General features: G+C 42.5%; 1 protein-coding gene and 1 long non-coding RNA gene across 4 annotated transcripts in view; one reads left to right on the top strand and one right to left on the bottom strand.

Annotated features, from left to right (window-relative positions):
• AFF1 (ALF transcription elongation factor 1) overlaps positions 1 to 6,332 on the bottom strand; it is a 161,444-nt gene extending 155,112 nt beyond the window's left edge. For 2 of the 3 annotated variants that reach the window (XR_012639237.1, XM_074950549.1), the window contains exon 1: positions 6,092 to 6,332. The gene's annotated coding sequence lies outside the window, so the exon portion shown is untranslated. Of the gene's footprint in view, positions 1 to 5,519; positions 5,601 to 6,091 lie in introns of those variants that run through there. The other variant, XM_074950550.1, reaches the window with a different exon arrangement.
• On the top strand, positions 6,274 to 13,845 carry LOC141986248 (uncharacterized). The gene is made up of 3 exons (XR_012639238.1): positions 6,274 to 6,348; positions 12,272 to 12,408; positions 13,764 to 13,845. It is a non-coding gene; the product is annotated as an uncharacterized LOC141986248 (long non-coding RNA).
• Positions 13,846 to 25,778: the final 11,933 nt, after the last annotated feature.

The raw sequence follows: 25,778 nt of genomic DNA, 5'->3' as shown, positions 1-25,778 counted from the left end.
AGGCAAAACAGCATGGGCTACATGTTTTAATTGCTAGGGAGACTTTTACTGTGGAATGGGAGGGGAAAGATGATAAACCGCTATTTGGAAGAAACTTAAATTTTGACTGTTTGCTTTGTAACTCTACACTTAGCACCTACAGACTACAACTTTCAAACACCTAGAAAGGAGAGAGAGAGTTTGAAAGTGGTTAAAACAGTTTATAACTTTTATAATACAAGTTTCTAACACAGTTAGAAAGAGCTAAGTTCAAACTCTGATGTTGGGAGACAGGTAGATAGTGTTGAACACAACTGCAAAGTGGCACACACTAAGCATTTTTGCCAACAAATTTCCCATCACTGATACCACCAGTTCTACTCCACCCCTGGGGAGTATAAATGTAGACAACACTCCACGCAGCTGCTGCTATTTTAGCCATCATGTCATTTAACCCTGCAGAGTGGCTGGGGAATTTAGTCAGGACTGAAAATTTCCCCTGCAATGGGGCAGACTGGGAAATTCAATTTCCATATACATAGATACACCCTTTTAACATTTCTGTCTTGTATAACTTTATCTTACTGTCAGAAGTATGTCTTTTTCATACTATTTTGAACAGCAATGCAAACTTTTAACATCGTTTTTTAAGCAGTTGTATGTACACGCACACACACAATTCTTATGAATGACCACTTTGGTTATTTCCTGGAGCTGTCAGGCACTCAGATACTACAGTATTAGAAGACAAATACCTAAACAGGTTTTCAGAGGATATCATTAACCCATCAAACCTAATTTTTTAAGTGACTGTTATCAACATTTTAAAAGTGTCATACAAAGAAGTGGATCTATATAGAGAAACTACTGTCCATCTCAAAAAGAGGCTGTAAATAAATCTCTAGCGGCAGGATTCTATGGAAGGAAGTTTAGGTCACGGATCCTGGCACACTGGCAGGGAAGTCCTCAACCCTAGTTTACCAGGCTCCTGTGGCTGATATCATAATATGTCCTATATAAAGTATTTAAGGACAACAGGAAGCCCAAACACAATTGGGAGCTTTCCTACAAACCACAACTTTTTGAATGTGTAAGATGCATCTAAGCGGTTTAAAAAACACAGATGACCCAGGCACCTGAAACAGCTGCATTAGGGCAGTTTTGATGTGACATTGTTGAAACAGATGTTACGCTATCCCTTGTCCACTTCCACTTAAAAATACTTTTAGCAAATCAATGCACAATTCAGAGGCTTCAGTGTAACTTTGTGTTCCCAGCTGCTGTTAGACTGGTGTAGAATTCATTGGCGGGGAAGAGGAAGGTGGGGCTCTCTCATTGTGGGAGCCACCATATAAACACACGGTAGTAAACAGTCCCTGCCCCCAAAGGGCGTAGGAGAGCTACAGGTTGGGGAAAAGGAGTAGAGCACCCAAGCAGAATTATGATTTGTAAATGTTATGTGAGTGCCGCTTTTTTTTTTTTTTTAAAAGACATTTCATTTCTGTACTGAAGTTTTCAAAAACTTATGGGAGTTGTATGGTTTGAGGCAGATAAAGACTGCACCCTATAATCCAGAAACTAACCATCTGGTAGAATTCAGAGTAGCAGCCGTGTTAGTCTGTATTTGCAAAAAGAAAAGGAGTACTACTGGCACCTTAGAGACTAACCAAATTATTTGAGCATAAGCTTTCGTGAGCTACAGCTCACTTCATCGGACGCATTCAGTGGAAAATACAGTGACGAGATTTATATACACACAGAACATGAAAAAATGGGTGTTATCATACACACTGTAAGGAGAGTGATCACTTAAGATAAGCTATTACCAGCAGGAAAGCCGAGGAGGGAGAGAGGGGGGAAGAAATGGTAGAACGTTTCAATGGGACATTGAAGTCTATGCTGAGGACATATGAGAGAATGACTGGAATGTATTTCTTGTTCACATAGACTCTTGTCCCCTAAGAGTCTACAGGCTTGCTTCCTTTGATCTCCTTTATGGGAAAGAGGTGCAGGGACCCCTAGATTTAATACAAGGCCCTTGGAAGGGTAGTACAGAAGAGCCTGTAAGGGAGTATGCCACTTGTTTTAAAGAGAATTTAAAGGCTATGATGGACATAACGCATCAGAACCCTGGAAGGTTGGTACGACAGGCATGTTGGAGAAAGGTCTTTTGATGTAGGTGACTTGGTATTAGGTTTGAATCTAGTTAGGAAAAACAAAAGTTCAAGATTTGTGGGCGGGACCTTTTGAGGTAACAGAGTGAAGGAGGCAAACAGTTCACGTCAATAGACTGAAAACTTACCACAAAAGAGAGACGGGGGTGAATATGATTTATTGTGCGGATGAGGGAACGTTTACTGCCCCTTTAACTGATTTGGTCCTGAAGAGTGGGGAAGAGACTCCACTGGAGAGCACTGAAATTTGGGAGGGTGAACCCAACCCAAAAGTAGGATACGTTGGCCCTCTTGAAATACCACAGGCAGGTATTTTCCAACCAGCCAGGTTTAACGAACAAAATAATGCATTCCATGAAACTACAAGGTCCTGCCCTGCTCCTAGCAGAGGATACTGTGCTAAAGATGAAATACAAAAGACAAATTCAGGAGAAAGTGGAGAGCATGCTAGGCATGGGAGCAATCACTAAATCAAAAAGCCCCTGGGCATCTCCTACCGTGATGGTACCTAAAAGGGATAAAACCCTGAGATTGTGTGTGGATTTTAGAAGGGTAAATGCCATCACCCAACCTAATCCTTACCCTACACCCCAGATAGAGGACCTTCTGGATCTACTGGGCAGTGCAAAATTTATAATACTCTGGATTTGACTCATGGATACTGGCAAATTCCCTTAGATGCTGATGTCCAGGAAAAGTCAGCTTTCATAATGGAATGTGGCCTGAGTTTAAGATTATGCCTTTTGGATTAAACAAACTTCTGAAAGATAGCCTCCACATTGTCAATGAGGTGCTGCAGGGTTTACAAACCTTTGTCAAGGCCTATGTAGACAACTTGGCTGTTTTTAGTGACTCCTTGAAATCTAGATTACCTGAACCTTGTGGGAATTGTATTGCAGGGGCCTAGAGAAGCCAGCCTCACTGTCCAGGTGTCAAAATTCAAGATGGGGGCCACAGAGGTACCTTATCTAGGACACAGGGTAGGCAGTAAGTTTGTTCGTCCTGACCCTTTAAAAGTAGAAGCCATTCGGAACTGGCCTGTCCCACAAACCAAGAAGCAGGTCCAATCCTTTATCCATCTGGCCAATTAACACCAGAAGATTGTAAAGGAGTTCAGTGACATTGTGGCCCCCATAACAGACCTTACGAAAAAGGGGAAGCCACACCAGGTGAATACGGACTGAGGCCTGTGAGAAAGGCTTCAAGGACATAAAAGAGGCTTTGTCTAAAGAGTCAGTTTTTAGTCAGCTCTGATTTCAGCAACTCCTTTGTGCTGTGCTCTGATGCTTCTAATACTGGGTTAGGCGCACCGCTAACGCAGACTGGGGTGGGGGACAAGCAGCACTCCATTGCCTTCTTCAGAAAAAAACTGACCTCCACTGAAAAGAGCTATGCTGACACAGAGAAGGAATGTTATGCCATTGTTTGGGCTATCACGCAACTTAAGCCTCATCTGTATAACAGAACATTTGAGTGCTATTGGACCACTCCCCACTAACATAGCTGTGCGGAGCCAGAGGGACCAATTCGAGACTATTACACTAGAGCCTAGCTCTATAGGAATAGGACATGGAAACAGTCCATATCAAGGTAAAAAAAAATAAATAAATGCAGTAGCAGATGCCTTGTCAGGAGCAGGGAGACCCTGATGCATATTCAGGAGCAACAGTGACATCCCTTCTGACACCATTTTTGCACTGGGGGTGATGCCAGCATACCAGGTGCCAGCTCAGGCCAAGGTCCCCATGCTTCAACTGAACACTGACAAATGCATAGCTGAAATCAGTCTGGCTCACCTGTGAGTTAGTATTCTTACATTAGTATAGGCATTCGAATTCTATATTGACTTTATGGAATGCCTGTAGGTTGCTGCATGCATTAATCTCACTTATAACATCTGTATCCCATATTAGAAGGTAAAATTTGAGTGTTTGCATTGTAAGACCGCCATGTAAATGACCGGACAGGAGAGAGACATTAACTAGTGTCAAGTGCTGATCTCCAACAAAAGGTGTCACATCCTGGCCAACAAGGAAGGCCCATCAACACCAGACAGATGAGAGCAGAATACTAAAAAGAGGACTAAAGACTTTGTTGTTTACTCTTCCTGCCCCCATGAAGAAGAGTCTTGCAAGGGAATTCCTCCCATCAGCTGAGTTTTTAGCTAACAGCAGAAGAGGGTGGGGGAGAGAGAAGAGCAAGGAGGAACTGTATCTTTATGCTGCTTTGACTGTAAGGAACAAGGATTACCAGGCTTAAGCAAAAGATCCCCAGCATTTAGCCTGGGTTAGCCTTAAAGGATATATAGAGCTTGCTTGCTATAGAAGCTTCTATTACTTTTTGAAATTTCAGACTGGAGCTCTTCTTCAGCTTAACCTATTGTTATTCAAGAGCAGAATTTGGATCCTTTATTAGTAATGCTATTTAAATAAAATGAGGTCTTCCATTGCTTTGAAGAGCCACAGGATTAGAGCAGTTCATATACATAGTCCTCTTTCTGGTTTGTTTTTAAATTATAAAAAATATAATTTTAAATGTGAGCCATTGCATTATGTTAAAGGTAGATGGATGCTTTAGGGGTTACCTACTGAGGCCATGTCTACACTAGCGAGCTTACAGCGACACAGCTGTACCAATGCAGCTGCGCCACTGTAAGATCACTCGTGTACCCGTGCCATACTGACATAATAAAATCACCTCAATGAGCAGTGATAGCTATGTCAGCAGGAGAAGCTCTCCTGCCGACACAGCACTGTGCACACGAACACTTACACCAGTCAAACTTATGTCACTCGGGGAGTGTTTTTTTCATACCCCGAGTGACATAAATGGTAGTGTAGATATGGCTTTAAGACATTTCAATGGGCGAGTATCTCAGAGTGGAGCAGTTTGCAGGACTGGGGAAAGGACATGCCCGAGTAGAGCTGGAAGCTTGCCCCTTGGGTTGAAAGAGTGACCTCTGGTGGACCAACTTATTCCCAGGTTTCAGAATTGCTCACTGTTGACTTTTTGTTTACCTATAGTTAATGTTTTAATTATAATGTTTCCATTATAAACCAACAACAATATAAACGATCAGTTCAACAAATAAAATAATAAACACCAGTAATTATCTCATCATTAAAATTATTAGAGTGCATATTTATAGCATACGATTGTCATATGAGCAAGCCCTTTGTAAGTCTTACCAACCATACTAAATACAGATGACTTGAGCAAAACAGTAGTCTACTCCATCCAGTATAAGGGGAATAAATTAGATACTTAGCCCAGTGCTGCATTTTATATGGAAACACAAAAGAGAAAAAAAAAATCACAGTTTGAAGAAAGAAAAAAAAGAGAGACAATTGCTGGAAAATGACTCACCACCCAGAAGCCAAGAGCTGAAATTATACAGATTTTTATAACCCTGTAGAGTTGAATTGCAAAACCCAATACTTGGTGGCTGTTAAGCTGTCTTTAAGAACGAACACAACATTTTACACAAATGGGAGTGATAAATCCCGTGCAAAGCTAATTAAGACAATGAAGTTTTGCAGTTAACGTCAACAGACCCTTCTCACACCCCCATCAGGAGTTCAGTCCCTCCCCCAAACTCCGGACAATTTTTTTTTAAAGTCACAAGATCATTAAATACAGCGACTGGCAGCTGCTTGCTTTCACACTCACGCTCTTGCTGCATTTGTTTATAAAGCAAAGCAAAGCAAAGCCCCCCCCCGGCCATGGGAAAGTGTGAGCGCCGATCCCTGAAGGCTGGAAAACCCAACGCAGGAAACAAGGGAGAAAAGTTTCCCAACAACCTCCCCTGGTAACTGCCCGCTTCCTTCTCTCCCCTTGCACTGCTGCAAACGCCCCCTCTATCCCTTCAGGGCGGGGGGGAGCAGGAGAGCTCTAGGGGGGCTCTCCCTCTCCAACATCCCTCCTACATCCATCCTCACCTCTGCCAAATCGATGCAAGCTCCCTCAGGGGAAGGGCTGGGGCAGGGGCTTCTTCTGAGCGCTCCGTTCCTTGCAGGGGGAGGGGAGAACGAAGATGCTGCTTCGCCCCTCTCCTCCCTGACCTGTTGCAGCAGCAGACAGCCCGATTAGGCTACCCCCGCCCCTGCCTCCAGCTGCTGCAGCCTGCGCGCACGTCGGGCAGCAGGAGGGAGGTGTCCGGGTGGTGGAACGCGTAGGGAGGCGCGCGCGCCGCAAGGTGGGTAGGATGGGGGTGGTGGGGAGCGCCCAAGCCCCGCCTCCTTCGCTCGGGACACGCCCCCTTGAGCCGAGCGCGCGCGCAGGAATCCTCCCCCCGAGAGGCCGAGCGCGCCGCCGCTGCAGCAACCTGAGTAGCTGCTCAGGCTGCCCAGCCCTGCAGTCCCTGCAGAGGGGCGGGGCCTGGCTCCCTTGCCTGGCTGGGTTGGGGGGGGAGAGAGCTGCGTCCCCAGCCCCTGCTGCAGAGCAGTGACCCAGGGCAGGCCCTTGAGAGCCGGCACAGCTAAAGGGGGGTTCCCCGGGCACTAAATGGTCCAGCCCATAGGGGCACTGGGGCATGGCATGGCCACCCAGTAGGATGTGGGGCATGCTGCATATGCCCAGTCCTTTGGGACGGGAGAAGGTTGCATGGCCCAGACCATGAGGGTGCTGTGACCCAGCCTTTGGGACACATGGTTGCTGGGGATGGATCTGAATCTTTGCAAGCCCAGAGCCCATTCCTCACCCTTCCCTGAGTCAGCTCAAGAATTGTTGCCACCAGTGTGACTTGCATGCCCAGTTACGGGTGGGTCTCAAGCCTCATCTTGAAGTCATAGGCATGGGAACTAGGGGGGCTGGGGGGTGGCGCTACTGCAGCACCCCTGAGGTCCCAGCTGCTGGCCCCATGTGCCTAGGGCTTTGCTCCTGGCCTCAGCTGGGGGTGGTGGTGGTAAGGGAGCTGTCTGGCTTTCTGCACCCCCACGATTAAAAATGTTCCAGTGCCACTGCTTGAAGTGCACTCAGTCACCTGGCCTCAGCATATTCCGTTTATTCAGATTGCAAGAGTGCCCAGGAGCCCCACTTATGGACCTGTTATGGATCTAGCCTCACTGTGCTAGGCACTGTATAAACACAGAACAAAAAGATGGTCTCTGCCCTAGAGAGCTTACTCCAGGAGGAAGACCATAGTTGACAATATCACTCTTCTGGCACAGTGGAACTCTCTACAGTAAGGGTAAAACTCATCTGTTCAGGAGACGCTAGCCAAAAGGGCTAAGTCAACCCTTGGATGCATGAGCCAGGAAATCTCAAGTAGGTGTAGAGAGTTTATTTTACCTCTGTATTTGGTCCTTGGGCCACCATATTGGAATGTTATGTCCGGTTCTGGTGTCCACAATTCAAGAAGTATGTTGATAATTCAAAGAAGAGCCACAAGAATGACTATTCGAAAGCATGCCTTATAGTGTTTGACCCAAGAAGCTCAATCTATTTATCTTAACAAAGAGAAGGTTAAGGGATAACTTGAACACAGTCTACAAATACCTATACAAGGAACAAATATTTGATAATGGGCTGTTCAACCTAGCAAAGAAGGTTATAACAAGATTCAATGGCTGGAAGTTGAAGCTAGACAAATTCAAAGTGGAAATAAGGTGTAAATTTTTAACAGTGACAATAGTTAACCATTGGAACAATTTACCAAGGGTTGTGCTAGATTCTCCATCACTGGCAATTTTTGAATCAGATCCCAGCCCCCACAGCTCGCAGATATACTGTAGTTCAAAGGAATTGTTTTGGGGGAGTTCTATGGATTGTGTTTTACAGGAGGTCAGACTATTACAATGGTCCCTTCTGGCCTTGGAATCTATGAATCTATTCAAAGCTGGAATGAAAGAGTTTTAGCTCCCTTTCACTGTTTTTCTTTTAGAGACAGTATCACAGACATCATTTTCAATGTCCATAATATAAAATAGTTTCATATTAGACTGGCAGATTGCCACTACAATAGCGTAAAATATTCATAAGGGCATACAAAGATATTTTACATTAATGTGTTTTCCCCCCTCCCTGTTTGTTTCAGACATTTTGCATGATTATTTTTAGGAAAATGGGTCAAACTCAATTGGATGTGAATATTTTTGCATGTTCTCAATATGAAAATACAGATTTATTGCTCATTGTGGGTCTGTCAGATTCATATATACCTCTGTGAAATTCTTGGGACAAAATGTGAAATCTGAATAGTTCTGTTGACATCTATTTCAATATTTCCAGCCTCATTCTAATTTTACATTGGAATTTGCCAAACATTTTACGTAGGCTCCAAAATCACTTTGTCACCCACAAAACCATCACTTTTGCAACTTTGTAGCCCTGGAAAAATAATTCATGCTACCAAAAGTGCTTCAGATGTCATGTGATGATATTTTACACATCATTGTATTGCCTCTCAGCACAATGCCCCAGATCCTCAAAGGTATTTTGGCTCTAACTTTGCTTTCATGTTATGCCATCCTTATAGCCAGCCACACACAGTTATCTCATGGGGAAAGGGCTTCTGTGGGATCAGATGGCGAGAGCTTATGATGCTTTAATTCTGCTGCCCGCGCTCTATAGCTTTCAGGTTCCACCGCTTTCATCCTCACCATGCTATGCAAAAGAGGGGGTGATGGATACATCTCTTTGTGTACATTTACAATCCTGTAAATTGGATTTCAAATCTTTCTCTTTAGGTGGTGAGACGCAGCACACCTGTGATGCTGTCGACAGTGTCATGTATGAGGAATAATTTTACATTATGTGAAGTATGAATTATTAATTAAATCCACCTGTTAAGTCCATAGGTTGAAACTCGCACAGGTACAGAGGACCCATGCAAGGCCCTCAGCACTACTTGTGTCTCACATTGCCCCTCTGTGATTGCCCTTCTGCAAAGTGATGCCTCTGAACCCCAGCATACTATAAAGGGGAGTTCCAGGAGGGCTTGAAATAGGCTGGCACAGAGCAAGAGGCTGTGGAAGGGGCTATGCTGCATGAATACATGCTGCCACCCAAAAAATTTAGGGACCACAGTATGCCTTTAAGGCCTGATCCAAAACTCATTGAAGTTAATAGATAGATTCCTATTGATCCTTGTGGGCTTTGGGCCAGACCCTTATTGTAGCCCCATTGCCTGTCCATGGGTTGAGGAGGATGCATTGTGCATCTCCACAAAAGAATGAGGCTGAATGTCCCCCCAAGGAATAAACACAGTGGAAGCACACTGAGGGATTCAAAAAGAGGCAAAAACTCCAAGTAGTTTGCTATTGTGAATTCTCCAAGGAAACCGCAGCCTGTTGTACCTACCACACAGGTACACTGAGGGGTGGATTAACTTAAATGTTCATTTAGGAATGCTTAACTCTTTGCCAGAGAAGACCTGAAGTGAGGAACACAAAAAACACACAGGAAAGGAAAAGAAGACTAGGAACAAAGGAGATGAGACAATACAGTTAATGACAGTTAAAATAACACACAGCTTCAATTTTTATGCTAACGGATAGTCTGTTTTTTGTATTGTGGCTAAAGAACTTCACTGATTTGGCAATACGTTTTCCTCAAAACGTATGTGAAGAGGGAGATGTGGAGACTGATTTATTGTCCTCTGGGGGTGCAAGCAAGCAGTACATGAATTTTAGATGCCAAACACAAGCCTCATTCCTGGTGTTGTTGAAATCATTCAGAGTTTAGCTACTGGCTTTGCTAGGAGCAGGAGCAAGTTCAATGTGGAACAATTTCATAAAATAAGACTATTTGAAAGGTTTCATAATGTATTTGTAGGTACAACTGATCAAACTGGCAAAGCAAGGGTTAATTTGGCTTCAGTCATGCTGCTTGAAGAAGAAGGCTTTTCTCTGGGAATACCTGGCAAAGGGATGGGGGTGAATAAAGTGTATTTGCAGAAATGTGAGAGGAGGCCATCTGGTGCTCAGGGACGTCTTCCATAATCTTATCACAAACCCAGAATAAACTAACCTTGGTGAAAAGAATATTAAGCTTGTGTTTTCCAAAGAGACAGTGAGTGCGTCTAGGTGAGACGGTGTTACTTATCTGCCTCTGAAAGAGCACTATAAACCCTATGTTCATAAGAAATAGGTTTTAATCAACCGTGTTGAGAACATGTTACAAATGTATAGAGAGAGCTGGGAATAGGGTAAGATAAAAACTTTGAGTTAGTCACAGTCAGAAAATAGTCGAAGAGCTACATGACAGAGCTTCCAGTCTCTCTCCAGCTGGTTTACAGCAGAAAACAGCCAGTCACCAATGAGTCAACTGCATCAATGGGGGGTTGTATATATGAAGATATGGATATCTTCTTGTAACTAAAGAAAGCTACCTTGAATTCAGAAAAATACTGGATGAATACTGAATTTCTGAAGAATCCAGTAGCAGCCTGTAGGACTGACAATGTTAAAAGTAGAATGTAGTACACCTCTACCCCAATATAACACTATCCTCAGGAGCCAAAAAATCTTACCGCATTATAGGTGAAACCGCATTATATTGAACTTGCTTTGACACACCGGAGCGCGCAGCCCTGCCCCCCCCGCCCCGGAGCACTGCTTTACCATGTTATATCCGAATTCGTGTTGTATCGGGTCGCATTATCTCGGGGTAGAGGTGTATGTCTTATCTACAGACTCCAGAATATTATGTCTTGAATTATTTGTCTGAAAGAACATTAGTTAAGTGTATTGTAAGGTGTTTTAAGGTAGTAATGTCAGGCTTGCAATAACATTCCTGGGGAGTTTAAGACTATTTAGCCTGAATTTCAAGAGACTGTTTTTGCCCTTACAAGCTGAACCTTGAGGAATAGTCATTTTCTCCAGATTTATGCAGATCTCTGGGATTTGTTTTCCCTCAACTTGTGCTTAATTTTAAGTCAGTTGAAGTCAGTTTGACATGCTTAAATGCATTGCTGAATAGGGATCAGAGTTAGGAAGCTGTAAAAGGGCCTTCTCCCAGATCTGATAGTTTTGTACCTAGACTTTCTGTTTAGATACTTGGCTTTTCAGCAGCATACACACTAGTGACAAGTGTGCTCTTTAATTGCTAGTAATATGTCCCTTTATTACGTAGCTACATAGGCTATAAGAAGTAGGCAGAATTTCAGTGAGTTATTACCTAGTTTCAGGAATAATGTATGCAGTTACACATTAGAGCTACAAATACTATATTAGAGACTCAAGCATCCAAGTATCATGTACATAAACACTTGCAAATTAATCTGGAAGTTCATGCACACAAATGAGGAAAATATTATGTAACATTATCAAAGGTAAGGCAGACGTTTTTTTTTTATCACACAAAAACAATATAGCTTCATGACAGCTGTAAAAATTTCCTCTTATTTCAGATCACTGTATCCAAAAGTGAATGAAAAAAAAATTTTTTTGGAGTATGTTTTGCTTTTATATTGCATACCTCCTTGAAAAAAACAAACAAACAAAAAATATACTGGCATGATCAACTGAGATGTCTGTGCATGCACGCACACACACACACATGCACACACACACACTCACCCACCAACCCCTGTGTGCCACATCCTGAAAATGGATCTGCTCAGGTCTATCCCTGCATCTGCATGGATTCAATTTCCACACTTTTTCTTTTATCTCGCATGGCCTTTTGTAAAACCTCTCAATTTTCAGTACAGGACAAGCCAGTTCTTAATTGTTTTCATAAAACAACTTCTCCATAAGAGAAATCCACCTTTGGTCATGCGGCCCCCGACAAAACCCTGCTCAGTTCTTCAATGTCACCTTCAACAGGAGAAAAAATAGGCTTGTGCCTTTTATACATCATTAGAAAGGCTTAAAGTGTTATAATTTAAAAAAAAAAAAGGGGGTGGGTTTTTGCTAACTTGTTACAACCTTAAAAATCCGAAATAGGGTCCGGTCAAGATATAAGGCAATATAGGCCAGTGCTCAGAGTCCCAGCTTTTGGATTCATGTGATTACATCAAAATGTCATTTCTCCTGTTAAAAAAAAAAAGTTGGTAGCCCTCTTGGCTGTGGAAAAATACTTGAAAGCGTGACCTGAGTGTAATCCCAGCAATGATGTCTGCCCAAGTCTGCAGACACCTAAAACAATAGCTCTAAACTGCCTTATGCTCCTCACAGGCGTGTAAACTGCAAGACACAATGTTCAGGGGAGATGAGGAGTCTGCCATCTCCACCAGCTGAGAACTCTGTGTGTGGTGGGAGGAGAGAGAACCTGGCCTGATGTCCACCTAAGCAGATAGCCTCTTGCTGTTGGGGTGAGTACTGGGGATCCCACTGCTGTCCCTCGGGGAAAGGGGATCCATGGTACTGCCACGGATGCTCATGAGGGGAAGGAAGCCCCTGTTGCCACTTTTGGTGAGGAGGAGGAGGATGCCTCAAATCACAGCCTCTCTGGGCAGGAAAGTCAGGTTGCCGCTGTCAACCCAAGTAGGGCTGGAGCTACGAAGCTGGTGTGGAGCCACCAGAGGCCCTGTATTGTGGCATGCCTGCGGCCCCAAAATCCCTTAATCTAGCCCTGCCTGGGAGGCTAGTTGGCAGTTACAATCTCTCAATTTTATCATGCGTATCATGATATTTGGAATTTTTCCTAGAGCTCAGACTACTGGAATAATCAGGTTAGTCCCTGATAAACTCATCTTGCTTTCTAAATAAGTTTCTAGCCCTCATGGCTATGAAGAAAAGATTGAAAACGTGAACCCCAAACGCTCCGACACCAGAAGGCAAATAAAAAGAACCCAAGATTTCTTATTTCTTTAATCTCATGATTTTCAAGGCAGTCTCATGATTTTGAACGGGTGGGGGCTGGCTTATGATTTTCAAATACTTGAGGTTGAGTATGTTGAATTATGACACCAAAAGAAAGAAGAGAGTTAAAGCCAAATAACTGAGCGGGGAAGGGATTTTTACTCAGACTACGTAAAGCTGCATTTTGTTTATTTTTGCTCACACGTATTAATTCAAATGCCTGATTAACACTTGGCAGAAACAATATGTTTGTTTTTACTATAACACCCCTCTCCCTTCAGTTAAAAGGAGATCTCACAATACGCATCTCATGAAACCCCCAAGAAGTGCTCCAGCAAAACCAGGGAAGAACAGACTTGACACTCCAGTTAGTTCTAATTAAAACAAAACAAAACAAAAAACAAAACAAAAACCCCTTTCAGGATGTCTTTATAAACATAGAGAAGCAAAAAAAATGGTACCAATGCAAGGCACCTTTAATTCCCAACTTAAGTCTTGTATTAAATGCGTGCAGGATTTTTTAATAAACACATGGGAGCGAAAAACTCCGGAAAATGCCCAGGTTCCTTTATAGGGACTTTTAATGGAGTTCATGTCTGTTCACTCTGTCTACTGTGCATTCCAGCCTACATCACTTTCCTGTTCATGTTCTCTGTGGTTCGGTTCTTTATTGCTCATGTACACAGCAGGATAAGTGTCTCTTTTTTGGTGTGGTTACACACCATCTGGGAAGGTAGGATGCAAACAATAAATGAGATGGTAGCTGAATATAGACCCCTAGGGAGAGCCCTGTAAACATGGTGAGGACTGGGAAAGACTTGGTCTTGAGGTGGATTTTTGAGGTGAACTTTTGTTACCCTTGAAGGGATGGAATTTTGGTTTAACTGGAGGGCCAAACAATGAGAGAGACAGACTACCGACCAGAGGAGAAATTGAGGCACTGCCACATCATGTCAGCGAGAGGTAAGATACCTTCTCACCATGCCTCTGGATACTACCACTACACACATAACAAAACTAGTAGCTGCTGTTAGAGGATGAGTCAATTCATAGTAAAGAATCCAGATTAGCACTCAATTATTCAAACAGAAGGTGGTTTCCTAGCTTGCTTCTTGTGGTCTCTGCTTTTCTAGTCTGACCTACAAGTTCTTTCAATTAGTTTATCAACAATTTCATTGATGATATCCTGTTCAAGCATGATTTAGTGGCTATCTGTTCAAAGACTACATTAATGTCTCTTTGGCTGGATGTATGCTACAAAATTTTGAGGCATATGACGTTATATCGTGTTGCTATTTTTCTTCCGTTTCCCATCTTATCTTCTAAAAAAACAACAAGGAGTCCAGTGGCACCTTAAAGACTAACAAACATCTATCTATATATAAAAGACACTCTCTATAATGCCTGCATCTGTAATTTTCACTCCATGCATCTGAAGAAGTGGTTTTTTATCCATGAAATCTTATGCCCAAATAAATCTGTTGGTCTTTAAGGTGCCACCGGTCTCCTTGTTGCTTTTTTAGAAGATAAGATGGGAAACGGACTCCTTGTTGTTTTTGTGGATATAGACTAACACGGCTACCCCCTGATACTTGACATCTTATCTTCTGGTTTTATAGTTTTCTTTACACAGTGCCAATTTCAAGAGATACAGATGGCAGTAGTATTCCTGCCAGTTTCAGGTGCAGAATTTCATAATTGAATAATGTGTGCCTGCTCAGCTGAGCAAAGTTACTCAGGTGTCTTTCCCCATGAGGAATTTCATCCCTCCTTTCCAGCTAAGAAGCAGCACTGCTTAGGAAAGCAATATTCCCTCTGCTGGAGAGACACTGACAACCAACAAATCCCTCTCCTATCTATCTCATAACTTAGCTGGCAACGCTGGAATTAATCCTTATGCTGAACCTGCTGTTTCTTTATGGTTGATAGCCTTTTGTTACCAGTTACACTGGGCAGTTAGGCAGGGCACATCACAGAAAAGGGCATTATAAATAGTGGTTAGAAGTGGGAAGGATCTGTTGCTGCTATTGAGAAAGGATGGTCCTGTGTTAAAGAACTGGCCTGGGACTCAGAAGATCTGGGTTTTGTTCCTAGCTGTCACACAGATTTTTTGTGTCTTTGGGCAAGTCACTCTCTCTCTCTCTTTGTGCCTCAATTCCCAATCTTCTGCTTGTATGTTCTCACTCTTTCTGCCATGCTTTGTCTGTCTCACCTATTTAGAATGTAAGCACCTGAGGTCAGGAACGGTCTCTTATTATGAACTCAGAGCTGTGGGTCACTGATTTTGGCTAGGGTCTCTAGCTGCTAATATAATGCAAATAATAAGCAGTATTTGTTCATCAAATCCATCCCACCTTTCCATCCTCATCATGCAGGATATAGTCCCCAGACAGAGGACATATCAGTAATTAAACTGGTACGCCATTCTGTCTGAATTTTCTTTTGTCCTTATAGTCTCTCAGGAGAAAAATATTTCTTTAGCAGAACTCATTTCCTAGCAACATGGGAACTATTTTATTGGCAGCTATTAAACAGGTAGGAGTATATCACAGAGCTTGTAAACTGCTTGCATTAAATTGCTAGAAAATAAACTAATAATTTATTAACAATAATTTATGTCCAATAGTTTCTTGGTGACTTTCAATACTAAATTCAGACACATTTGAGTTGGAAACTAAAGACAAACTCATACCCAGTTTTTTGTCCACTAGCACCCAAAGGTATTTTTGTGCAACATTATTAAATATTGGTTTCCTCCTGCTTAAGTTTCACACTTACATACAAAGTGTGTTAAGGGATTACTCAGAGCACATACTTATTACAAAAAGATTTTACTTTGACCAAACTCATACTGTATTAAATATATAAATTTTGGCCCCAAATTTAAAATCTCAGTTACAGTTGGGGAAGGGAGTGGGAAAACTGTCCTCCAGATTCTGATGAACTGCTGTGTCTTTTAATTTCCACTGCTCTATCAGTGAAATATTATCATTGGTCTCTGATGTGTCTGCAAACTGGCGATCATGGACTGTGCCTAGCACACAGGAATTGTCTTATCAGCTCAGGCCAGTGGTCTGTCTAGGTCTGTCTCCAACGTTGGCCAGTACCAGCTGCTTCAGAGGAAGGTCCAAGAAACCTTGGAGTAATCCTCCCCTAGGGAAAGCTTTTTCCTGACCCCCATTAATTAGGAGTTGGTTTATGCCCTGAAGCACACTTTGCTACAGCAGATATTTAACCCAGTTGACCTTGTCCATTCCAGTAGGCCAACAGTCCGCAATACGAGTTTGAGGGAAAAGGGGTGCGGAGTTAATATTCAGAGTCAAACATGGCAGCTTCTGTAGTGGACACATATAACCATCTGTTATATTTGGACCTTCCATACCAAAAAATTATTGCTCACACGGTAAAGAATTTGCAACTGCATAGGCTGCACAGTGTACTACAGAAATCGAGAATTATGGTTTGAAAACTAGGCACTGGAGAGCACTCATAAAAAAAAATGAATTAGATGGTTATGCTAGTCCTTGAGGAGACTTATTTTTAAAGCTCAATCAGCAGTCATTCCTTCTGGAACCTCACCTTTACTGCTTGCCATTATTTTGACATACTTGAGCCTTTTTTTTTTAAATCCTGTAAAAATAATCTTACACACAATTTGCATTTCTTTTTATGGTGTTGTAACTGTTCACAGAGAAATTATTAATGGCGTGCTGAGCATAGAATGCAGGAGTAACTACTTGTTGTGAAAGCTGAAGCAGCAGTTGTATCCCCCGAAGAGAAGAAAAAGAAAAACAAGAATTCCAGAACACCTGAAACTGCAGCCAGGGGTTCACCAGAGTTCAATCCCCCTTTGCCTTTAAGTCATGCTCACAAAGATCCACACCCGAAGTGCTGCAAACCTTTTATTTGGGCGAATGCTAGGGGGAAAGTCCCAAAAGACAGGTATGCTGTCATTTTCCAGGCTGTCCACCAAATGAAGGCTTAGCAGGATGGATGAATAGATACATGTGTATGTTTACAAAATATGCGTCCTGCAGTCTCCTAAGTGTTAACTAAACGTACAAGTTTGCTGATGTTGGTACTGAATAGTTCTCAGGGAGAGGTCATAGTTACCATATTTAAAAGGAAAATGTGACCAGTCTGAGAAGTTGGAGCTCTGGGGCCGGCTGGAGCATTGCATTGCATCGCATCCTAGGAAATGTCAGGGTTTTTAATATCAATTCCTTGACTCATAAAGCCTGAATCTGAGTGTTAACTAAGTAGTCAGAACCCATGGAGACCCTATCCCTCCCCAAACAACCTCCCCACCCCCAATTACTGGCAGTTGTCTTCTAAGGGAGAGGCCCAGCAGCCAGCAATTGTCCCTCCCCCCTGGCAGTCGCAGTCCTATCCCCTTTTTGGGTGTCTTCAGGAGGATTCTCCTACATTCTCTCTCCATTGAGGGATGGGGGATTGGCACATCACCCTCCTCTCTGTCTTGCAGGGGCATCTGGAGACTTATCTCTTGTTGGTCTCTGTCTTTGGAGGTGGAGGGGTGTGCGGCTTCCTGCCTTCCTTAGGGCCCCCCCCCCCCCGTGTGTTCCTATCCTGCAATAAACCCCTGTGTGCTCCCTGCACATTCTGCAAAGTTCCACAAAAATGTATCCATCCTTCCACTCCCCCATTATTGCAGTATATTTCATGCAATAACAAGCCCTTAAAAGGCCGGGGTCCTGAGCAGAGATGGTGCCCTGCAACCAAATTCCCTACCATAGCTGTTGTTCTCTTGCATGAACAATCAGCCTACTAAGGACCTTACCCACCCATAGGATGCATAAAAAATATAAAGAATAAAAAAACCCCACACATTTCTGGCAGGCAAAACATCTCTCTCTCTCTCTCTCTCATCCTGGGACGTTGGCCAGGACTCTTTTTTGTACAAAGTCAGGACTGTTTTAGGAAAACCAAGAGGGCTGGCGACTCAGCAAAGAAGCAAACATTTACAGAATTTGCATTACTCAAGCCAGTGGGAAAGACAAGCTCTTTTTTTAATATCAGAAGCTGCCAAAACAGATCTCAGTTCTACACCCATCAAGTCAGATCCTTAGCTGGTGTAAATTAGTGCAGTTTAAATAACATCGATTTAGATTATATCAATTTAGACTACCTGAGGCTCTGGCCCAATTAGTTGAATGGGTGCGGTATCAAGTCCAGAGAAGGTAATATTCAGAGTGAGATCACTGCATCATCATCTCAGTAAACATTGCTCCAATTTTTATATTTGGTTGTGGGAATGTTGTCTTAATTTCACTGGAATCACTGCTTATTTACACTGGCGGGTGTGAGAGGACAGGCAGGTGAACAGTATTTCTTCTTCTTCCTCTTCTTGATTAGTCTCAGATCAGACACGGCGGTTTCCTCTGAGTCATTTTCCGCTGATGCATGGACAGGCTTCCCAAAACAGAAGTGGGCTGCTTCAGCAAATGAGGGGAAATAACCCTCATGCAAAACACTGATGAGAGGTGTGCTGCCACCATGTACCTGGATCTGACCTTTGAAAGGCAGAGTGCCACAATCATTTCTCCGTTTTGGATGTAGTCCAGAAAGCAAGAGTGACCACAAAACGCTGTCAGGGTCAGACTCAGTGTAGCTCACAGGGGGGTTGTAAAGGTAGCCAATGAGCCTCCAGTGAGAAAAGAATCACAAAAGGGTGCTGGCACCCCCAGTTAGCGAGATCTGCCACTTCAACTTTGATTAAAGCCAGGAAAGCTTAGGGCTGAATACCAGGGACAAGGGATTTATTTAAGGTCAGGCACACAGCATCAATAATCACTTTTGAAAATGCTGGTTTAAAATGTTGTCCCATATAACTTAATACAGGGAAAGAGTTTCCATAATAACCCTACCCCAGAGGCAATTAAATAAGCCACTCAAGGAATCTGACTGCACCTTTTGCACCTAGGGCCATACATGCAATTATTCTGTGCCAAAGGCTGTGATGATGACAGAAAATCACAAGCTGATAAATGCAACGTGCTTGGTATATTTTATATGTGAAGGGACTCTGGTGTACACAAATCCCTCTCTGGAGCCTGGGAACACAGACAATTGAATGAGCCAGAGAAGAATCTGACCACTTCCTTTGCAACGAGGGTCAAATATACAATTACTTTGTGAATTATTTAAGAATAAAATTGTGAAATTCTGCAGTCAGCCAACGTATCTCATAGTAGCCTAACGTTTCTAAGAGCATGCAGGCAGGCCCATGTGATTCAGAAAGAAAAAGCTTTTATACAGTCTAAAATTCATTGATCCAGTTTTCTTCTTACCTCTCCGCACATACACTGCTGCATCTCCTTGAAAGATTTAAAATCCTAATGGCCTAAATTCTGCAAACCCTCCTGCTGATTATGGAATAGAAACAATCCCAGGCGACCAATCACAGCTAATCAAAACACTTCAGATTTTGAATAGAGAGTACTGAATACTCCCTCAGTGAACTGTTCATAGTTAGCTCCTACAACTTAAAAAACCCACACTGGGTAGATATGAATAATGAGGAAATATGAGGAACTCTCAATCCACTCAGACATTCCATGAGCAGAAAAAAACGCTGAATTAATCAAGGAAATTATTTACTCTGCTGTAATAGTGAAAAACATTTATAGGGCCTTCTTTTTGTGACCACATATGCAATTTGCCTAATTGCTCACTAACTGCACAATTTGCTCACATAAGTGCCCCAAAGTGTGGTAACTTCATGACTCAAAATTTGTATACCCAAAAAGGAGGCCCTTTATAAATTTAATATAAAACATATATGTGCCATTATTACCACAATGTTCAATGACAGTAATAAAACTTTTAATAATATTTTTGCCTAATTCTAAACCTCATACCACTTCAATAGCTTTGTTGGAATATTGTTTTGGTTTGCTTAGTGATTAATAAGACTGCAGAAGAAAAATGGCTTCCTGCTTTCCTTTTTGGCAAAAAATGGAATCCCACAGTAATGAAAATCTTTGATGTAATGGAGAGTTTGCCATTTAAATCAACTCATAAAATATTTTCTGTTTTTCTTCTCTTGAACTTTGCCCATATGAACTGTCAGGCATCCTATCTTTTCTGTTAGAGATTAGTGTACAGTTTGTTTTATTTCCTGTATTCAGTTGCTTTATTTTGTAACTCCCATTGCACACTACTTCATCTTCCCTTGTATTTTTCTGCAGAAAAAAACCCAGTAGAATATTATAAATGGAAATACGGTAAGTGAGTGATTGCATCTATGTACTTAATTGAATGTGTAGTTGATAATGGAGAGACAAGGTGGGTGAGGTAATATCTTTTATTGGGCCAGCTTCTGTTTGTGAGAGAGACAAGCTTTCGAGCTACACAGAGCATCAAGCTCAGGCCATTTAGCCTGTCTAGACTAGAATTTAAAGTTGTGTTCTTAGAATATTAGCTAACGTTCTAATTAACACGCTTGACAAGTCTAGTGTAGACAGGGCAGTGTAGATTTTAACATGTGCTAAGCTGGCTGAGTTAAAGCCTAGGCATTCCCATAGGCTTTACATGTCCAGCTTAGCATGTAGGAAAGGCAGTGTGCCTCTTCACATGTATTAGCCGACATGTTCGAACAGCACACCTTTAGATCTTCATCTAAACAAGGCCTTAGGACAGCGGAGAGCAACCTGCGGCCCGCGGGACACACACGGCCTGTCAGGGTAATCCGCTGGCAGGCTGCGAGACAGTTTGTTTACATTGACCATCCACAGGCACGGCTGCCCACAGCTCCCAGTGGCTGCGGTTCGCCGTTCCCAGCCAATGGGAGCTGCGGGCAGCCGTGCCTGCGGATGGCCAATGTAAACAAACTGTCTCGCGGCCCGCCAGCGGAGTGCCCTGACGAGCTGCAGGTTGCCCACCACTACCTTATGGGCTACCTGAGGTATCTGGAGTGAATCCACATGGGAATAAGCTATTCCTATATAAGGCACCTTTATTCTAGTATAACTGCTGTCATGCAGCAGGATTATACCACTTTAATTATCCTGGGACAGTTAACGTTGTACAACTTTTGTGTTTAGATAACCTCCACGTCTTTTTCTGTTAGCGTAAACTGCTGTAATCCAAAGTACCACTGGGTGGAAGTAGTGCTTGTGTTTGCTGCTTACTTTCCTGCACTAACAATGAAAATACCGTTATGTGCATGACCTTTGGTAAACTCATTTTATTGTGAGAGAGGCTTCTGCCAGGCAGATTTCATCACACGCTCTGCTTTCATCAAGGATTGATCTCTGGGAACAAAGCATTTCCAGAGCTGTGTGGCACTAGGAAGCACTGCACATGGAGAGACTGAGGGCAGCATGTGGTCCTCAAGACAAGAATTCTATTTGCAAGCGCTCTGGCTACTGAGCTGAATGTAATCAGAGTTGATTCCCATCGGTATCCTTTGTAGTGAAATGCCAAAAGAAATATTCTGTGTTCTTTGTTTTAAATCAGTAAATTAGGTGTTGAGCTAAATTCTAGCGTGGAGCTGAATGTCTTGAATTACCACTGGAACAGAGACAGTGAGGTGTCTGGCTACGAGAAAAGAGTGAGTGTAGGAGAAATATTTTCTTTAGCTGGCATGCCATTCACATTTTCCAGTGCCGCTGTGGTAAATGTCTTCATATTCTCTCTTGAGAATTTAGCACTTGTCTAATAACCCACTCGGGGGTTCAAGTATTATATTTCACTACATTCCTCGTGTATGTAAAACTGCTTTATACTTGCCTGTGCTTACTTGAATTTGCCATTGTGTTGTCTGCTTACTCAGTTATGTTAAGTCCTTCTGGAGTTCTCATGAGATAATTTGGGCTGTGTTTTTCAAAATCAGCACCTACAGGACACACCCAAGTTAGACTTCATCGGCAATTGGAGCGGAGGGTGTGATTCCCAGCGTGATTAGCCATACTCATGCTAGCTCTCATCACGCGGGCGCATTATATAGAGGAGTGTGGCAGCTGTAGCATGGGCAGGGGTGGCACAGGCTAGCCACCCGGATTCTGTATCAACAGTGGCCCGGTGAGTTTGTACTTGGTGCAGCCAGCCAGTGCTCTGGCTCACTACTTGCCTTGCTACCATGGTTACACTTCTATTTTTAACATGCTTACTAATGACAGCTAGCGCGAGTATGTCTACGTGAGCTGGGAATCACACCCCTAGCTCCAAATGTAGATGTAGCATTAGCCTGTAAACTCTTCAGAGAAGAGAGTATCTCTTACTGTGTGTTTGTATATACAGTGCTTAGCACCCGCTCCCGCATTTGACGGCCTTTAGGCACTACCACAATACAAATATTTAATAATGATGCATTTGTGTAGCTGAGTGTGCAAATGAGGGAATCACACACACAAATGGCCATTTTGTGCTCTTCAATGTCCATTTGGTTTGCCCATTTGCCTGTTGGCATGACCATACCCAGTTTGAAATTGCAACACTGATATGATGCTGTACATTTCTATGGGACATCCAGGCACATTAGGTACGTCCTTTTAGCTTCTGACAAACTGACAGTGCAGCTCTTGGCGTCACAAAGTTTGCAGTGAGTATGTGTGACTGGGGTCCCAGGGAAGCCAACTGAGGTCACTCAGTTCGGGTGAACTGCAAAGAATGGGGCAAACAATCCCCAAAGCTGGTGGATATTCCAATACTTAGATTTACCAAGCCAGCACAAAACAGCTTCTATAATACCTCACTGGTTCCCCAGAAGCCAACACCACAATTCCCTTAAAGTAACCCAGCCTCAGGCCTCCACCCAGACACCCAAGTCAGATATGATGAGGATTACTGAAAATCTTATTCATCATATAAAAAAGTTCTACCAATCCCAAAGGATCAGACACATTACCTCCCAGGTCAATGCATATTCCAGATCTTATCCAAATACATGCTTTCAGCCAATTCTTATTAGCTAAACTAAAATTTATTGAAAAGTAAAAGGGAGTATTGGTTAAACGATCAGTATACATACAGAAATGAGTACAATTCTTGAGATTCAGATTCATAGCAGAGATGGTACGCTCTGTAGTTGCAAAAAGTTCTTTCATAATTAGCCCATGGGTTATAGACCAATTTTCATATTGAAGCTTAAGACTGGGATCTCAGCCTTACGACTTAAGCTTCGCCTGCATGAAGCATCAAGCCAGTTGAGATGACAGGATCGGGACCCAAGGGTCTTTTATACATTTTTCTAGCAGCCACTTGATCATACAGTCCTGGGTGAACAACAGGCTTTTGATGTAACTTTCGGTTTCCTAAACCTCACCGGTAATTAACTATATGGATTAACATAAGATAATTTATCCATTAAGCAGTTTATCACAAACTTTAAAGAGACATATAGACAATGACATTATTGCACCCAAGATTCATCTAAATGTTCATATTCCTTTTGGATCTCTGAATCAATAGCTATAGTGACAGTCAGGAACTGTCTGTTTACATGGCTAGTATCTAAGATATAAGTAAACACACACACACAATTAGGATAACCTCTAATTCTCTAACAATACAGGTTTGCACTTCAAAGTTCTAGCCTATCTAGCATGGAATGGCCTTAAATACCATTCACATACTTTCTAACATGTCTCAAAGGTTGTCTTTGGGTTATTTATCCTGCAAGCTGCTTAACCCTTTCTGGCCATGTGCCACACTTTGTATAAAGTTCCGTTGCAATTCTACAGCAGTGGTAGCAACAATGATCTGCATCATTATATTTTAGTTAGACAATGTCACAGTATGGAAGCCTCAAAGCTTGACAAGTAGCCAGTTTAGCAACTGTAGTAACTAAACGAGAAACTAAATATGAGAATTCCAAAGCTGGTCATAAAAGCATGTGTTTGCAAATCCTTCTCCTACCTATATCTATCTAATCTAAAGATTTTATACAGCCACCCATCATCATAGTATCTGAGCGCCTCCTACGTAAAATCAATAGCAATTGCAAAGTCCCTAGTGGACTTCATAGAGTCTCTGGCACTTCTCCCCTTTTTGGGGTCAGTTGCACCTGCACAGGCAAAACTACTTATAATGCCAGTTTGCATTCAAACATCGGATTTATGTTGGCTTTCTTTGAAAATTTTGCCTGTAGTATTTAATATAAATGCTCTGTTCTGGGCTATTCCGTTTTAAAAACTAATTGACCTTTATAAGTGTACAAGGGATAGTCTGTGCTCCTGAGTCACAAGCAGGGCCCAGAAAAGCGAAGAAGACTATGAATTTACTTGGCACTTATTCTCCAAAGCTTCAAGAGCTTGACCACAGGGAGGCTGCTCCCATTCTCTCCCTCCCTTCTGGTTGCAGCATGGGGAGGTACTAGACGCAGCCATTCAAGCTGGTCTCGGTCAGGAACTGCCTCTCCCAGTCTATCCATGAAAGTGTTGTCTGGTGATGCGCCACAAAGCCCATTATTACATCACCAAAGGAGATGTCAGGGGTCAGTGTAGTGCCGACACGGGGTAGCCTTACATTTCTCTCAGGCTTGGGGTGAAATGCATCCCCTAAAGTAAACCAAAGAAGGCTCCAGGATCAGGAACAACACTGCCTGTGTGGTGCTCTGTTTGTGGATTAGTGTGTGAGTAAGCAACAAACACAAAAATTCATTGCAAAGAGACAAAACAGGTAGCTGGTGTCACATTGAAGAGGGATCCGTTCCCTGCATTAGCAGTTTACTCAATGAGAAGTTAAAACGCAGTTGCAGCAGGGCCGTGCAGCCCTATTTTTATTAACTGTTTTACATCTTCTCTAAAAATCCTCACAGGAAGGCTGTGGGGGTGTTGAAATGAGCCGGTTAAGGGGTCAGTGGCTTTGTGATCTACAGATTTCTTGCATCCCCAAGCTTCAGCTGCAGGTTTACTCCATAATTTACACTCAGTTGATTATTACTTCCTTTAGCCCTTACGATGGTCAAATGAAAAGTTAATTTAAATAATTCTTGTGGGTCATTTTGTAGGAGTGATGCTCAGGGCTGAGACTAAGAGGGAGTTGGTTTGGTGGAAACACTTTTGATATTATCAACATCGGGGGTAATTTAAAAACTAAATGAAAAATAGGTCAATTTCAAGCCCTACAAAATGAAATCAACAAACATTTAAAAATATTTCATGACCTTATTTCAGAGTAGCAGCCGTGTTAGTCTGTATTCGCAAAAAGAAAAGGAGTACTTGTGGCACCTTAGAGACTAACCAATTTATTTGAGCATAAGCTTTCGTGAGCTACAGCTCACTTCATCGGATGCATTCATTGGAAAATACAGTGAGGATATTGATATACACACAGAACATGAAAAAATGGATGTTATCATACACACTGTAAGGAGAATGATCACTTAAGATGAGCTATTACCAGCAGGAGAGTGGGGGGAGGGGGAAGAAAACCTTTTGTATTGATAATCAAGGTGGGTCATTGCCAGCAGTTAACAGGAACGTCTGAGGAGCAGTGGGGGGTGTGGGGGGGAGGTGGGAATAAACATGGGGAAACCTTAATTATTTTTGTTTTCATTTTTCAACTGGCTCTGCTCACCTGCAATAGGGCAGGGCAGTGAGTCAAGTCAAACTACAGGATCCTATATCCAAGTCAAGCTACACTCTCCATTCACTCTCACGGAGAATTGTTTATACTTGTTCTTTTGTTTTCTTTAATTTAAAATTAGTCATCTAGTCTGAAAGGGCCTGATCCAAAGCTCATTGAAATCAATGGAATGGACTCCCATTGACTTCAGTTGGCTTTGGATCACGGCCAAATGACAGGTTTTGCTTTATGTGCATGGAAAATGTAAGAGTAAAATTGAAACAGGTGTTGGAGACTTTGTTCATTCTGCTCTTTTTGATCTCTTCAGAATCGAATAATCCAAAACTGACGG

This window comes from Natator depressus, chromosome 4 (assembly GCF_965152275.1).
Source record: "Natator depressus isolate rNatDep1 chromosome 4, rNatDep2.hap1, whole genome shotgun sequence".
Lineage (NCBI taxonomy): Eukaryota > Metazoa > Chordata > Testudines > Cheloniidae > Natator > Natator depressus.
This window is presented reverse-complemented; position numbering and strand designations above follow the sequence as displayed.